At 38.8% G+C, this 15,000-nt stretch overlaps 1 non-coding gene across 1 annotated transcript; it reads right to left on the minus strand.

The window, feature by feature from the left end:
* Positions 1–11,534: 11,534 nt before the first annotated feature.
* On the minus strand, positions 11,535–11,642 carry LOC112798617 (small nucleolar RNA R71). The gene has a single exon (XR_003200221.1). It is a non-coding gene; the product is annotated as a small nucleolar RNA R71 (small nucleolar RNA).
* Positions 11,643–15,000: the final 3,358 nt, after the last annotated feature.

Raw genomic sequence — 15,000 nt, forward strand, 5'->3', positions numbered from 1 at the left:
ACACAGCAAAATGTGATGGGTGAACATGATGCAGTGGAGAAAGACGTTGTGGCACGTATTTTCCTTCATGAGAAGGTATATCGTGAACTATTCCCTTGTCAAATATGTTTGGTATCTAATATTGTAGATGACTTTTTAGTGAGTGAAAGTCTGGTATGGAGTGATTGCACTCATCTTCAACATATTCACTACCGATATGTTTTTCTACTCTTCGTTTTTATTGTTTTATGATATTCTTTCCTGTAAAGCATAATGGAACTAAAGTTAGATCTCACAGTTTGATGTAAATGACATAAAAAAATTATTTAAAATCAAATTAACAAATTCAAAAGTTTTTTTTAATCGATAAACATATTTGAAAGAAATTATGTTGGTATTTATAGATTATGATTTAAGAGATACATGGCATATTTTAAGATTTTGAACAACGGAATGATACTTGATATTTCAGAATATTTTAATTTGAGAAAATATATTAAATATTTAGAGATATAATTAAAAAATTATAAATATGAATATAAATTTTGGCAAATCTATGTAAAAGAGCAACAAAAATGTTTTTTTAGGTTGGTAATTTTATTTTGAATGATTTTTTCTGTATCTTTCAAGTAATTGACAAGATATTAAAAAGAAATAACAAATAGTCTAAAGATCATTTTTTCATTGTTTTATTCATATATATATTCTAAATAAATTTTTAGATGAACCAACAAAAAGTTAAATTAAATACATTCAATATTTTAATAGAATTTTTTTTTCACCAAAGGAAACAAGGCTATAATGCTATTTTATAACTGTTGTATATTTTTTTTGCCGACATACCATTAGGCTAATTAGGCCTCAGTACAGATGGGAGATTAAAATGGGCTTAACTGTTTCCTAAATGGGATAGTTAAAATGGACCTCTATTCGGGCCTTACCACCCAAAAAGATTAGTTATTATATTCTGCAAATAAAAAACCACACAAAAATTTTTTCGAGGAAAAAAAAAGCGCACACACACTATTAAAACTAAATTTTGTTCAAGCATAAGCCCAAAAACAACTTTAGTTAAGCAAAGGCATAAAAAAGGGTGAAAGTTAGAAACGGTTCTTCCTTGGTTTTCTTTTATGAACCGAACTTGCCTCATCTGTGCCTCACCTCTTTATCCGGTGAGAGATTCACGCCCAGACCCACAAAGCCCTAGACCAACACCACTTCTCTCTTCTGGAAGCTATGTCACTGCCGTAGTCCTTTCTGCCGTCATTCCAGTGTCGCTTTCCAATACACCCCAGTTGCCGTTCCAACTGGTCCACCGCCGTCGCCAGTCGTCGCAAGATACAACACCCATTTGTTAGTTGGCAATGTTAATACATGATTCAGTTTTCATGAGTCTAAGACTCTTACTTGTTTATTATGATGAATTTTGTGTTTATTCTTGTGGTGTGCTTTGTCAACGTAGGGTACCAATGAAAAGCTTGCCGACATTGAGTCTAGATTGGCCACCATCAAGAAGAGGACAACTACTTTCGACGGTTATTTGCTTCAGATTTTGGACCTGGCTCAGCGGCAGCATGACCAAAGCGATAGCATTGTTATGGTTCGTAAGTCGTATATGCCACGGTTGCAGGAGGACGGCGCCAAGAGGAAGTCCTCCTCAGACGTCATGCCGCAATCGGGTAACGTCAAGACTGTTTTGGTCACGTTGAGACCCATAACATCAGCCAACAAAATGGTTTGTTCACTCATCTGAGGCCACCTTAGGAGAAGGGAAAAGGCATACAGCAAGGTCCAAATGCAGAGGGCTCCCAATTTGATTTTTTCGTCCCTGACTTGTCGTGTGATAAGGACGACCTTTTCATAGACGAAACGAGATCGACACCAAAATATATCACAAGGGTCACTCTCCTTAGTCAACAAATGAATACCCAGCCACACTGGGTTTTTTGGTTGTCAAAGGAAACTGGGCAGTGGCCCAGCAGGAGATCTCAAATTCCTTCGTCGACTTATGACAAGGTACATTTTAGTTCTGATTCTGAATAACATGATGGTCATCCTGCAACACGGGATGTACTCTGAAGGTGATTTCATGTGTTGACACGAGTCTAAACATATTTCATTATAACAGGACATTTCGAGCCTCTTATCATGATCCGACTTTGACATCACCATTGAACTGTGTGGCCTATTCATGTCGACTCCAGATATGGCCAAAACATCTAAGCTTCCAAAATTGGAGCGCATTGAGATGACATATTTAGGTAGGCCAGCATCCTCAATGACTCGAGACATGCAGGTGCTGATACAAAATTCTGTTACCCAAAGTCGTCTGAAGAGGAATGTCCTTAGGCAGGCCTCACAAGGTCGTGGATGTGGCCGTCGCAACAACAACGCTGTTGATCCCGCCGAACCCAAAATGCCAAAGGTAGGTGCCTTGCTTTGTCGAACATAGACACTGTTATCGAAATTATGTCATTTTTGCTGACAACAATCTAAACCCTATGTAACTCTAACCCTCTGAGTCTTTCAGGCGTACGAAATGGTGTTCAGACTATTTCATAGTATGGGACTCTCGTTGCAGGAGTGCAAGTTAGTAGCATACATTTTCGGCAAAGAATTTCCACTTGAGTGAGCACCTAACACAAGTATTCCGTTGTGTACTAATGTGCCAGTTCCTCAATTTTAATTTTGACTAAGTAGTTCCGATGATTTTTCAGGGAGATCTTGTTTAAGTATTCATTCTTTGACTTGCCTCAGGCGCTATTCATGTCACTGTCCCCCCCAGAGACCCCTTGTCTTGATGTAAGTCATCAAAACTGCTATTTGAAAGCAAACTTTGTACCTTCGACCACCACATTTATACATAATCAACATTCGGCATGGTTGCAAATAATTAACGCGGCATGTTTGATGGCATCGGTTCAGGCACAGAAGTGCAAGACTCTGCGTGCTTAGTATATGCCAACTAACTTCGCAACGGATGTTCTGCTTGACACCCCAGTAAGTGAGCTGGCCCAACATTACCAGCCAAAGTGGATGCACGAGACAAACCAACTGGAACACGTATGATATCTATCCCTCAAATCCTATTAGGGATTTGACTCCATTATTGCCATTTGTGTAATTACTTATCCCTCATATGAACTATTATTCTTAATCAGAAAAACATTTTCACCTTAGATAATGTAGGCCTATGTACCTATTTAGGAGGCCATTGATACGTGTTATATGCTGTTGTTGGATGTCAAGGGTGCAAGATTGTACGTTCTAGACGTAAGCAGAAGTCCTGAGAGTATTGTCCGTTTAAAGGCTAACATGCGGCGTATAGTAAGTTATTTCTTCATGAGTACCTTCATACTGTGTAACTTTACCTTGTTGGTGAATGCTTTTGCCTGCCTGCCGCAAATGTAACTATTTTTTCCCCTGCTAGTGCCATGTCTAGGGTAAAATCTTCTCGGCGAATAAGAATATTGTTAACTTCAGACGCACAAATCCAGACCCTTCTAATTGGGGATCCTTTTAGTATCTTGAAGCCATTCCAAACGCAATGGATAAGTAACTCAACTTACTTTAATCTACTCGCATAATGAGTAGAATGATCAATATCATAACCATGTATTTGATGTAGGAAAATAAATTTTTTTGATCCCAATTTGTTGAGTATTTTGTGTCTTTCCTTTAGTAATTTATTTAATTTGCATTGATTTTATTTTATTGCATAAATATTCTTTAGTAATTGTTGGGGTTAGAAGATAAAAGAAATATAATTATAAAAAAGCAGTGTGATCAAAGTTTGAAGGTGAAATGATCATTTATCACATAACCATAGGTACACATAAAGATTACTCTCAAAATTATTTTGTTATTCTCTTTTTTTTCTATATTTGTTTTGTCACTTGACCAGTATTTTGCTGTTTTAAATTATAATATATGATTAACTTATGGCTTTGTTAAATCATATTTAAACTATATTTTCTTGTAATGTTGTCTTAGGTCTTATGCACTTTTAAATTTTCTAAAGTTTCTTTATATATTCGATATTGCTTTTTAGTATATCCATATACAACTAAGGAAAGGTATACACAAAACTTCTTTCATTCTACGAAAGAGCAGAAACCTAAACCCAACTTCTGAGTTATTTAGAGGAAAACTATGCAATAAAACTAGTGTGAAGCAAAAAGTTATGCATGTTTATATGATAGATAAGTTTGTGTTTTTGTTGGCTCAGTTTTTTTCTCTCCACCTATGTTTTTTTATATTCTTCGTCATGCTAACGCGTTGACCCAATCTTGCACGAGTTACTAATGCAGCAAGGAGTCATCTACATGGCTACTGTACTGGTTGCAGCAGGATGGAAGATTTTCTACTCGAATTTTTGTCCCATGGTGAGTTTCCTACAATGCCCTTGATTAAACCGTAGCTCCTAGTAACTACAACTAATAATTGTTTTTCCATATAATTTCTTTGTGATTATTTTACTTCAAATGTTCATAACGGTGTGTAACTATCATTATGCAAATCCACCCCGAAGCTGTCAGGATGAGGATTGCTACTAGCATTGCTAGCTGTGATGCGAACGAACATGCATGCTTCATAGATGTTAAAGCCATGCTGTTTTGGCGTGATCTCATGGATCGCACCGACTAAAGCTGTCCACTTTGATCCTTTTCTATTTTGATAACCATGTGACTTGTATTTTTTGTCTTTTGGATGTATTTTGAATAGAAATTTCGAATACATTGTATTCTCTCCCTCAGGAATATGATATTGTTGTAAATGGTGTTAGGCTTCAATTCTGAGTTATTGTGATGTGAGTAACTAGCTTGCCTCTATTTTGGCTTTAGGATTATTGCAGGCAGTTTATGTAAGCGCATAGTAACGTTAGGCACAAAGTCGTAGATGTCGCATGTATGGATGTCAATTATATGTGAATGTGGCATGATTTAACATAATACTCTTTATCTAGTCAAGTTTTTTTCCAAACAGGTGCACTTTTTACCCAAACATAGCTAACTGTACAGTGTGCGAAATGGTCCATACCTATCTTCATAGGAGAATTATAGAACAACTATAAGACCTCACCAACTACATTTGACTTTCCAAGCACAAAAAATTATTGAAACAAGATGCTTGATAAACCACTATTTTGTGATTCATATTGTGTTTAATTGTGTGGTTTTATCAAGTCTTTGCCCACTTATTCATATGATTTGCATGTATTTACAATTCCTTCCTAAAAATATCCTATGATTAAAAACTTGCTTCCTAAGATCTTTTAGTTATATATTTTTATCTTCCTTTGTACCATTCGATGCCGTGATCTGTGTGTTAAGTGTTTTAGGCTTCATAGGGCAGGAATGGCGTAAGGAATGAAGAGGAAGCATGCAAAAATGGAAGGAACACAAAGAATTGAGGAGATGACCAGCGAGAAGTCACGCGATTGCATGGCTGACGCGACCGCGCGAAACGGAAGAAATCATAGTGATGCGCTCGCGTGCCTGACGCAACCGCGCAGATTGGAAGCTGCACGAATGACGCGAATGCATAAACGACGAGCACGCGTGGTACGAGAAACGCTGAGTGACGCGAACGCGTAGACGACGCGGCCGCGTGACGTGCGCAATCTGCAGAATTTCAGAAGTCGCTGGCAGAGTTTTTGGGCCGCATTTCAACCCAGTTTTCGGCCCAGAAACACAGATTAGAGCCAGGGAACATTCAGAGACAAAGAACAGCATTCATTTCGCATAATTTTTAGTTTTTGAGATCTGAATTTACTCCTCCCCTAGGTTTTCTCACTTGAGCATTCATAATTAGGATTTGGAAGATTTTGGCTTTAGCTTTTGAGAAGAGTCTACCTCCGGTACTAGTCACTATCGTTTGTTATTTAATTTTCATTTATTCTTCTATATTCTTAATTCCTCCAGAGTTGACATTGGATTATTTTCACAAGTTATTAATACAGGACTATTTTTATTTTTAATTAATCCCTTTTATCGTTATTTATTATGTCTTCTTTTATTTTTCCCATTGATTCTGTGAAGTCTATAATTATGATGAGTGAGTAGTTCCATAACTTGATTGGGAGATAATTGAAAGGAAACCTTGAGTTGGATTACTCAAGAGAAAAATTGTAATTGGATTTATTGTTGGATCACCCTCTAGTCATTGACACTAGTCCTTCCCAAGGGAGAGGATTAGAACTTGTAACTAGAAATAGCTTTTCGACTTGCTTGACTTTCTCTTACCTAGTAAAGGATAACTAAGCAGAGCAACCTTCAATTATCAATTAATCTTGAGAGTACTTCAACAAGAATAGGGCTTCCAACTAATCTACTCCCAGTTAAGGCTTTTATTTAAATTATCTAAATTCTCCGATTTAATTTTCTGTTTATTAACTCAACCATTTTTGAAAACACCTGATTAATAAAATAGCACATCTTTTTGCAACTCATTGGGAGACAACTTGGGATTCATACTCCCAGTATTTTAATTTCAATATTGTGACAACCCTTCTAAATTGATAAGCGAATTTTTGGCTGGTTAAGGACTGTACTTGCAACGTATCTCTTATAATAATTTCTTAACTCGCCAATTTTCGCCACGTCAATGCTCTTTAAAATTATGATGGTTTAATACTTGGAAAACAAAAACAGAAAACCAGAAACAAAATACACAACATAGAGGCATCATGATAACGGTATATTATCATGGATATCATGGCGACATAACTTCATCAAAAGAAGTTATTGCAGTTTTTCTTCTGGTTTGGAGTGTCATACGATTTACACGATACACAATTCGGCTTAGTCTTCATTGCCGGTTTAAATAACCCTAAACCAGAACCATTTCCCAAATGCTTGAAGTCTGTGGCATCAACATGATCCCCGTGACAATCAAAACTAGTACCCCGTTTCTCCAAATTGACCAAAATTATCTCTTTACATGGTTTGTTGCAAACAAAACTGACCTTATCAACAACCATGAATTTATCAGCGCATTTCTTACCAAATACACGCCTACATGAACTAAGGGTCACAAGTGACATCGTATTGGTAAGAGTAACTTTGCAGCTAGGACAAAGGTATGTCCTATCCAGAGACTTGGACTTTTTCAGCTCACTAGTATCTTCGTGAAGTGGACAGGAAAAAGTGTCTTTAACCTCAGTTCTCCCTACCTTCTGGACAGATAGTACTGATATAAACATAACATGGGAAAAAATATAATATAAACGAATAAACCAACGCAAAATATAATGTATTAAAATTACCATATATTCCTTTCATAGTGGTATTAAATTTACCATATCATACATTCAACTCAACCACATAAACCGCTGTCATTAAAAGGCTAACAAATTTAATTAAAGTTTCAGGAACAATATATACTCAACACACTTTAATCCACATACATCCGAGGACATTACCATGACCAGTAACACATCTTTGCCACGTTGGTGACCAAGACTGAACGACCACTTGTGAATAACCAGCTATGCATAGATCCAAACCGCTTCAAGGATCACCACCACACACTTCTCCCTTGTTCTTAGATTCAAGGACCCTGCAAACCATTATGAGCACCCATATTATTGTTATCATATTGTTAATTTCACACATTGTCTAGTACCACCAAGTATTATACACGTGTTTACAATATTTTAGAACAACATTCATAAAAGCATACATCTACTCTAGAGAAATATATGTCCAAAGTGAAGCATGGTTGTCGTGCTTACCATGTTAACAATTTGTGATAATATTTTCGCACCCTCGTCCTAGGTTGACTGATGAGCGGATAATTTGTACGCTTTTTGGCATTGTTTTTAGTATGTTTCTAGTAGGATTTAGTTAGTTTTTAGTATATTTTTATTAGTTTTTAGTTAAAATTCACTTTTCTGGACTTTACTATGAGTTTGTGTGTTTTTCTGTGATTTCAGGTATTTTCTGGCTGAAATTGAGGGACCTGAGCAAACATTTGATTCAGAGACTGAAAAGGACTGCAGAAGCTGTTGGATTCTGACCTCCCTGTACTCGAAGTGGATTTTCTTGAGCTAAAGAAGCCCAATTGGCGCGCTCTCAATGGCGTTGGAAAGTAGACATCCTGGGCTTTCCAGCAATATATGATAGTCCATACTTTGCTCAAGATTTGATGGCCCAAACCGGCGTTCAAAGTCACCATCAGAATTCCCAGCGTTAAACGCCGGAACTGGCACAAGGATGGGAGTTAAACGCCCAAACTGGCACCAAAGCTGGCGTTTAACTCCAAGAAGAGTCTCTACACGAAAATGCTTCAATGCTCAGCCCAAGCACACACCAAGTGGGCCCGGAAGTGGATTTTTATGTCATTTACTCATCTTTGTAAACCCTAGGCTACTAGTTCTCTATAAGTAGAACCTTTTACTATTGTATTTTCATCTTTGGATCTTTGGAATCTTTTGATCACGTTTTGGGGGCTGGCCTCACGGCCATGCCTAGATCTTGTTCTTATGTATTTTCAACGGTGGAGTTTCTACACACCATAGATTAAGGTGTGGAGCTCTGCTGTACCTCGAGTATTAATGCAATTACTATTGTTCTTCTATTCAATTCCGCTTGTTCTTGTTCTAAGATATCACTTGTTCTTCAACTTGATGAATGTGATGATCCGTGACACTCATCATCATTCTCACCTATGAACGTGTGCCTGACAACCACCTCCGTTCTACCTTAGATTGGGTGGATATCTCTTGGATTCTTTAACCGGAATCTTCGTGGTATAAGCTAGAACTGATGGCGGCATTCAAGAGAATTCGGAAGGTCTAAACCTTGTCTGTGGTATTCTGAGTAGGATTCAATGATCGAATGACTGTGAGGAGCTTCAAACTCGCGATTGTGGGGCGTTAGTGACAGACGCAAAAGAATCACTGGATTCTATTCCGACATGATCGAGAACCGACAGCTGGATAGCCGTGTCGTGACAGGGTGCGTTGAACATTTCCACTGAGAGGATGGGAGGTAGCCACTGACAACGGTGAAACCCTTGCATACAGCTTGCCATGGAAAGGAGTAAGAAGGATTGGATGAAGACAGTAAGAAAGCAGAGAGACGGAAGGGACCAAGCATCTTCATACGCTTATCTGAAATTCCCACCAATAAAATACATAAGTATCTCTATCTTTATCTTTATGTTTTATTCATCATTCATAACCATTTGAGTTTGCCTGACTAAGATTTACAAGGTGACCATAGCTTGCTTCATACCAACAATCTCTGTGGGATCGACCCTTACTCGCGTAAGGTTTATTACTTGGACGACCCAGTACACTTGCTGGTTAGTTGTGCGAAGTTGTAGTGATCACAATTTCGTCCACCAAGTTTTTGGCGCCGTTGCCGGGGATTGTTGAGTTTGGACAACTGACGGTTCATCTTGTTGCTTAGATTAGGTATTTTTCTTCAGAGTTCTTAAGAATGAATTCTAGAGTTTCATGATGATCTGTTGAAGTCTGGCTGGCTGTGAAGCCATGTCTAATTTTATTGGACCGAGGTTTCAACTTATCATCACAAGAGCTTGTTGATTTCTATCAATCTTGCTGTTGGAGCAGTAATCTGCTAAGGCTTGGCTGGCCATTGGCCATGTCTAGTGTTTTGGACCGGAGCTTTCTTTGAAAGCTTGGCTGGCTATGAAGCCATGTCTAATTCTTGGACCGGAGTCTTAGACTAGCATTGCAATGATTCCTGGAATTCTCATTAAGAATTTTGATACCTTTATTTTCTTTTCCACTTAATTTTCGAAAAAAAAACCAAAAAAAAATTTACAAAATCATAAAATCCAAAAATATTTCTTGTGTGAGTCTAGAGTCTCATGTTAAGTTTGGTGTCAATTGCATGTTTCTGTTCTTTTTGCATTCATGCATGTATCTTCATTAATCTTCAAGTTGTTCTTGATGATTTCATTACTCTGATCTTTAAATTCTCTTGACTTGAGTGTTTGTGTTTCTCATATGCATTCTCACTTTGTTAGTGTCAGTAGTATACAAACTGCTAAGTTTGCTGTCTTGCATGCATTGTTATTTGATTTTAGTTGCATATTGATTATTCCTTATTATTAAAAATCCAAAAATATTTTTAATTTGTGTCTTTTCAAGTCAATAACACAGAGAATTGAAGATTCAGAACATACTGCAGAGGAATTGCACAGAAAAAGCTGGGCATTCAAAACGCCCAGTAAGGAAGGCAAACTGGCGTTTAAACGCCAGCCAGGGTGCCTGGCTGGGCGTTTAACGCCCAAAAGGGTAGTAGTTTGGGCGTTAAACGCCAGAATGTGCACCATTCTGGGCGTTTAACGCCAGGATGGCACAAGAGGGAAGATTCTGTTTTTTAATTCAAATTTTTTTTCAGGTTTTCAAAATCTTTTCAAAATCAAATCTTTTTCAAATCAAATCTTTTCAATCAAACCTTTTTCAAAATCAATTTCTTTCCATTTTCAAAGATACTTGCTATCAATTAATGATTTGATTCAACATTTCAAGTATGTTGCCTTTTCTGTTGAGAAAGGTTTAATGTTTGAATCATATCTTTTCTTGTTAGCCAAGTTATTAATTTTTAAGATCAAATCTTTTTAAAATGTTTTTCAAATCATATCTTCTCAATCACATCTTTTTAAAACCAATCATATCTTTTTAATCACATCTTTTTCAAAATAGTTTTCAATCAAATCTTTTTGACTTCTAATTTCAAAATCTTTTTCAAAAATCACTTGATTTATTTTCCACTCTTATTTTCGAAAATCAATTAGTGTTTTTCAAAATGTTTTTAAAATCTCTTACTTAATTTTCGAAAATTTCTTCCCCTCTTCTCACATCCTTCTATTTATGGACTAACACTATTCCTTAATGCACAATTCGAACTCCATCTTTCTTAATAAGTTCAAATTTTCTACCTCTGTCTTCCATTTTTCTATTCCTCTGACACCTCAAGGAATCTCTATACTGTGACATAGAGGATTCCATATTTTCTTGTTCTCTTCTCTCTCATATGAGCAGGAGCAAAGACAAAAGCATCCTTGTTGAGGCTGATCCTGAACCTGAAAGGACCTTGAAGCGAAAGCTAAGAGAAGCTAAGGCACAATTCTCTGTAGAGGACCTAACAGAAATCTTCAAAGAAGAAGAACACATGGCAGCCGAAAACAACAACAATGCCAACAATGCAAGGAAGGTGCTGGGTGACTTTACTGCACCTACTCCCGACTTCTATGGGAGAAGCATCTCTATCCCTGCCATTGGAGCAAACAACTTTGAGCTTAAGCCTCAATTAGTTTCTCTAATGCAACAGAATTGCAAGTTCCATGGACTTCCATTGGAAGATCCTCATCAGTTTTTAGCTGAGTTCTTGCAAATCTGTGACACTGTCAAGACTAATGGGGTTGACCTTGAGGTCTACAGACTTATGCTATTCCCTTTTGCTGTAAGAGACAGAGCTAGAATATGGTTGGACTCACAACCTAAAGAAAGCCTAAACTCTTGGGAAAAGCTAGTCAATGCCTTCTTGGCAAAGTTCTTTCCACCTCAAAAATTGAGTAAGCTTAGAGTGGAAGTCCAAACCTTCAGACAGAAGGAAGGAGAATCCCTCTATGAAGCTTGGGAAAGATACAAACAATTAATCAGAAAGTGTCCCTCTGATATGCTTTCTGAATGGAGCATCATAGGTATTTTCTATGATAGACTCTCTGAACTATCCAAGATGTCTTTGGATAGCTCTGCTGGAGGATCTCTTCATCTGAAGAAGACGCCTACAGAAGCTCAAGAACTAATTGAAATGGTTGCAAATAACCAATTCATGTACACTTCTGAAAGGAATCCTGTGAACAATGGGACAAATCAGAAGAAAGGAGTTCTTGAGATTGACACTCTGAATGCCATATTGGCTCAGAACAAAATATTGACTCAGCAAGTCAATATGATTTCTCAAAGTCTGTCTGGAATGCAAAATGCACCAGGCAGTACTAAGGAAGCTTCATCTGAAGAAGAAGCTTATGATCCTGAGAACCCTTCAATGGAAGAGGTGAATTACATGGGAGAACCCTATGGAAACACCTATAATCCTTCATGGAGAAATCATCCAAATCTCTCATGGAAGGATCAACAGAGACCTCAACAAGGTTTCAACAACAATAATGGTGGAAGAAACAGGTTTAGCAATGGCAAGCCTTTTCCATCATCTTCTCAGCAACAGACAGAGAATTCTAAGCAGAACACCTCTGACTTAGCAACCATGGTCTCTGATCTAATCAAAACCACTCAAAGTTTCATGACTGAAACAAGGTCCTCCATTAGAAACTTGGAGGGACAAGTGGGTCAGCTGAGCAAGAAAATTACTGAACTCCCTCCTAGTACTCTTCCAAGCAATACAGAAGAAAATCCAAAAGGAGAGTGCAAAGCCATCAACATGGCCGAATTTGGAGAGGAGGAAGAGGCAGTGAACGCCACTGAGGAAGACCTCAATGGACGTCCACTGGCCTCCAATGAGTTCCCCAATGAGGAACCATGGGAATCTGAGGCTCAAAATGAGACCATAGAGATTCCATTGGACTTACTTCTGCCATTCATAAACCCTGATGAGTACTCTTCCTCTGAAGAGGATGAGTATGTCACTGAAGAGCAAGTTGCTAAATACCTTGGAGCAATCATGAAGCTAAATGACAAGTTATTTGGAAATGAGACTTGGGATGATGAACCTCCTTTGCTCACCAAAGAACTGGATGACTTGTCTAGGCAGAAATTACCTCAAAAGAGACAGGACCCTGGGAAGTTTTCAATACCTTGTACCATAGGCACCATGACCTTCAAGAAGGCCCTGTGTGACCTAGGGTCAAGTGTAAACCTCATGCCTCTCTCTGTAATGGAGAAGCTAGGGATCTTTGAGGTGCAAGCTGCAAAAATCTCACTAGAGATGGCAGACAACTCAAGAAAACAAGCTCATGGACTTGTAGAGAATGTTCTGGTAAAAGTTGAAGACCATTACATCCCTGCTGATTTCATAGTCCTAGAGATTGGGAAGTGCATGGATGAATCCATCATCCTTGGCAGACCCTTCCTAGCCACAGCAAAGGCTGTGATTGATGTTGATAGAGGAGAATTGATCATTCAAGTGAATGAAGAATCTTTTGTGTTTAAGGCTCAAGGATATCCCTCTGTCACCATGAAGAGGAAGCATGAAGAGCTTCTCTCAAAACAGAGTCAAACAGAACCGCCACGGTCAAACTCTAAGTTTGGTGTTGGGAAGCCACAACCAACTTCTAAGTTTGGTGTTGAACCCCCACATTCAAACTCTAAGTTTGGTGTTGGGAGGTTCCAACATTGCTCTGAGCATCTGTGAGGCTCCATGAGAGCCCTCTGTCAAGCTACTGACATTAAAGAAGCGCTTGTTGGGAGGCAACCCAATGTTATATTTTTCCTTTGTTATTTTATGTTTTCTGTAGGTTGATGATCATGAGAAGTCACAAATTCAATGGAAAAAGCAAAAATAGAATGAAAAACAGAAAGAAAAACAGCACACCCTGGAGGAAGAACCTGCTGGCGTTTAAACGCCAGTAAGGCTAGCAGATGGGCGTTTAACGCCCAGTCTGGCACCATTTTGGGCGTTTAACGCCAGAAAGGGGCACCAGACTGGCGTTAAATGCCAGAGAAGGGCAAGAACTTGGCGTTAAACGCCAGAAAGGGGCACCTGCCCGGCGTTTAACGCTAGAATTGGCACAAAGAGCAATTTTGCTCGCCACTTGGTGCAGGGATGACTTTTCCTTGACACCTCAGGATCTGTGGACCCCACAGGATCCCCACCTACCCCACCACTCTCTCTCTTCTTCACCCATTCACCAATCACCTCAACACCTCTTCCCCAAAAACCCTTCACCTATCAAATCCCATCTTTCTCTTCATCACTCACATCCATCCTTCATAAAACCCCACCTACCTCACCATTCAAATTCAAACCACTTTCCCTAACCAAACCCACCCTCCCATAGCCGAAACCTACCCCTCCCCCCACCCCTATATAAACCCATCTTCACTCCTTCATTTTCACACAACCTAAACACTACTTCTCCCCCTTTTGGCCGAACCACAAAGCCATTCCCTTTCCCTTCATTTCTTCTTCTTCTACTCTCTTCTTTCTTCTTTTGCTCGAGGACGAGCAAACCTTTTAAGTTTGGTGTGGTAAAAGCATTGCTTTTTGTTTTTCCATAACCATTTATGGCATCCAAGGCCGGAGAAACCTCTAGAAAGAGGAAAGGGAAGGCAAAAGCTTCCACCTCTGAGTCATGGGAGATGGAGAGATTCATCTCAAGAGTGCATCAAGATCACTTCTATGAAGTTGTGGCCTTGAAGAAGGTGATCCCCGAGGTCCCTTTCAAACTCAAAAAGAGTGAATATCCAGAAATTCGACATGAGATCCGAAGAAGAGGTTGGGAAGTTCTCACCAACCCCATTCAACAAGTTGGAATCTTAATGGTTCAAGAATTCTATGCCAATGCATGGATCACCAAGAACCATGATCAAAGTGTGAACCCGGACCCAAAGAATTGGCTTACTATGGTTCGGGGGAAATACTTGGATTTTAGTCCGGAAAATGTAAGGTTGGCATTCAACTTGCCCATGATGCAAGGAGATGAATATCCTTACACTAGAAGGGTCAACTTTGATCAAAGGTTGGACCAAGTCCTCACATGCATTTGTGAAGAGGGCGCCCAATGGAAGAGAGATTCAAGAGGAAAGCCGGTTCAATTGAGAAGGCATGACCTCAAACCTGTGGCTAGAGAATGGTTGGAGTTTATCCAACGCTCAATCATTCCAACTAGCAACCGGTCTGAAGTTACTATAGACCGGGTTATCATGATTCATAGCATCATGATTGGAGAAGAAATAGAAGTTCATGAGGTGATATCCCAAGAACTTTATAAGGTGGCGGACAAGTCCTCTACCTTGGCAAGGTTAGCCTTTCCTCATCTCATTTGTCACCTCTGTTATTCAGTTGGAGTTGACATAGAGGA

This window comes from Arachis hypogaea, chromosome 4 (genome assembly GCF_003086295.3).
Source record: "Arachis hypogaea cultivar Tifrunner chromosome 4, arahy.Tifrunner.gnm2.J5K5, whole genome shotgun sequence".
In the NCBI taxonomy this organism is placed as follows: Eukaryota; Viridiplantae; Streptophyta; class Magnoliopsida; order Fabales; family Fabaceae; genus Arachis; species Arachis hypogaea.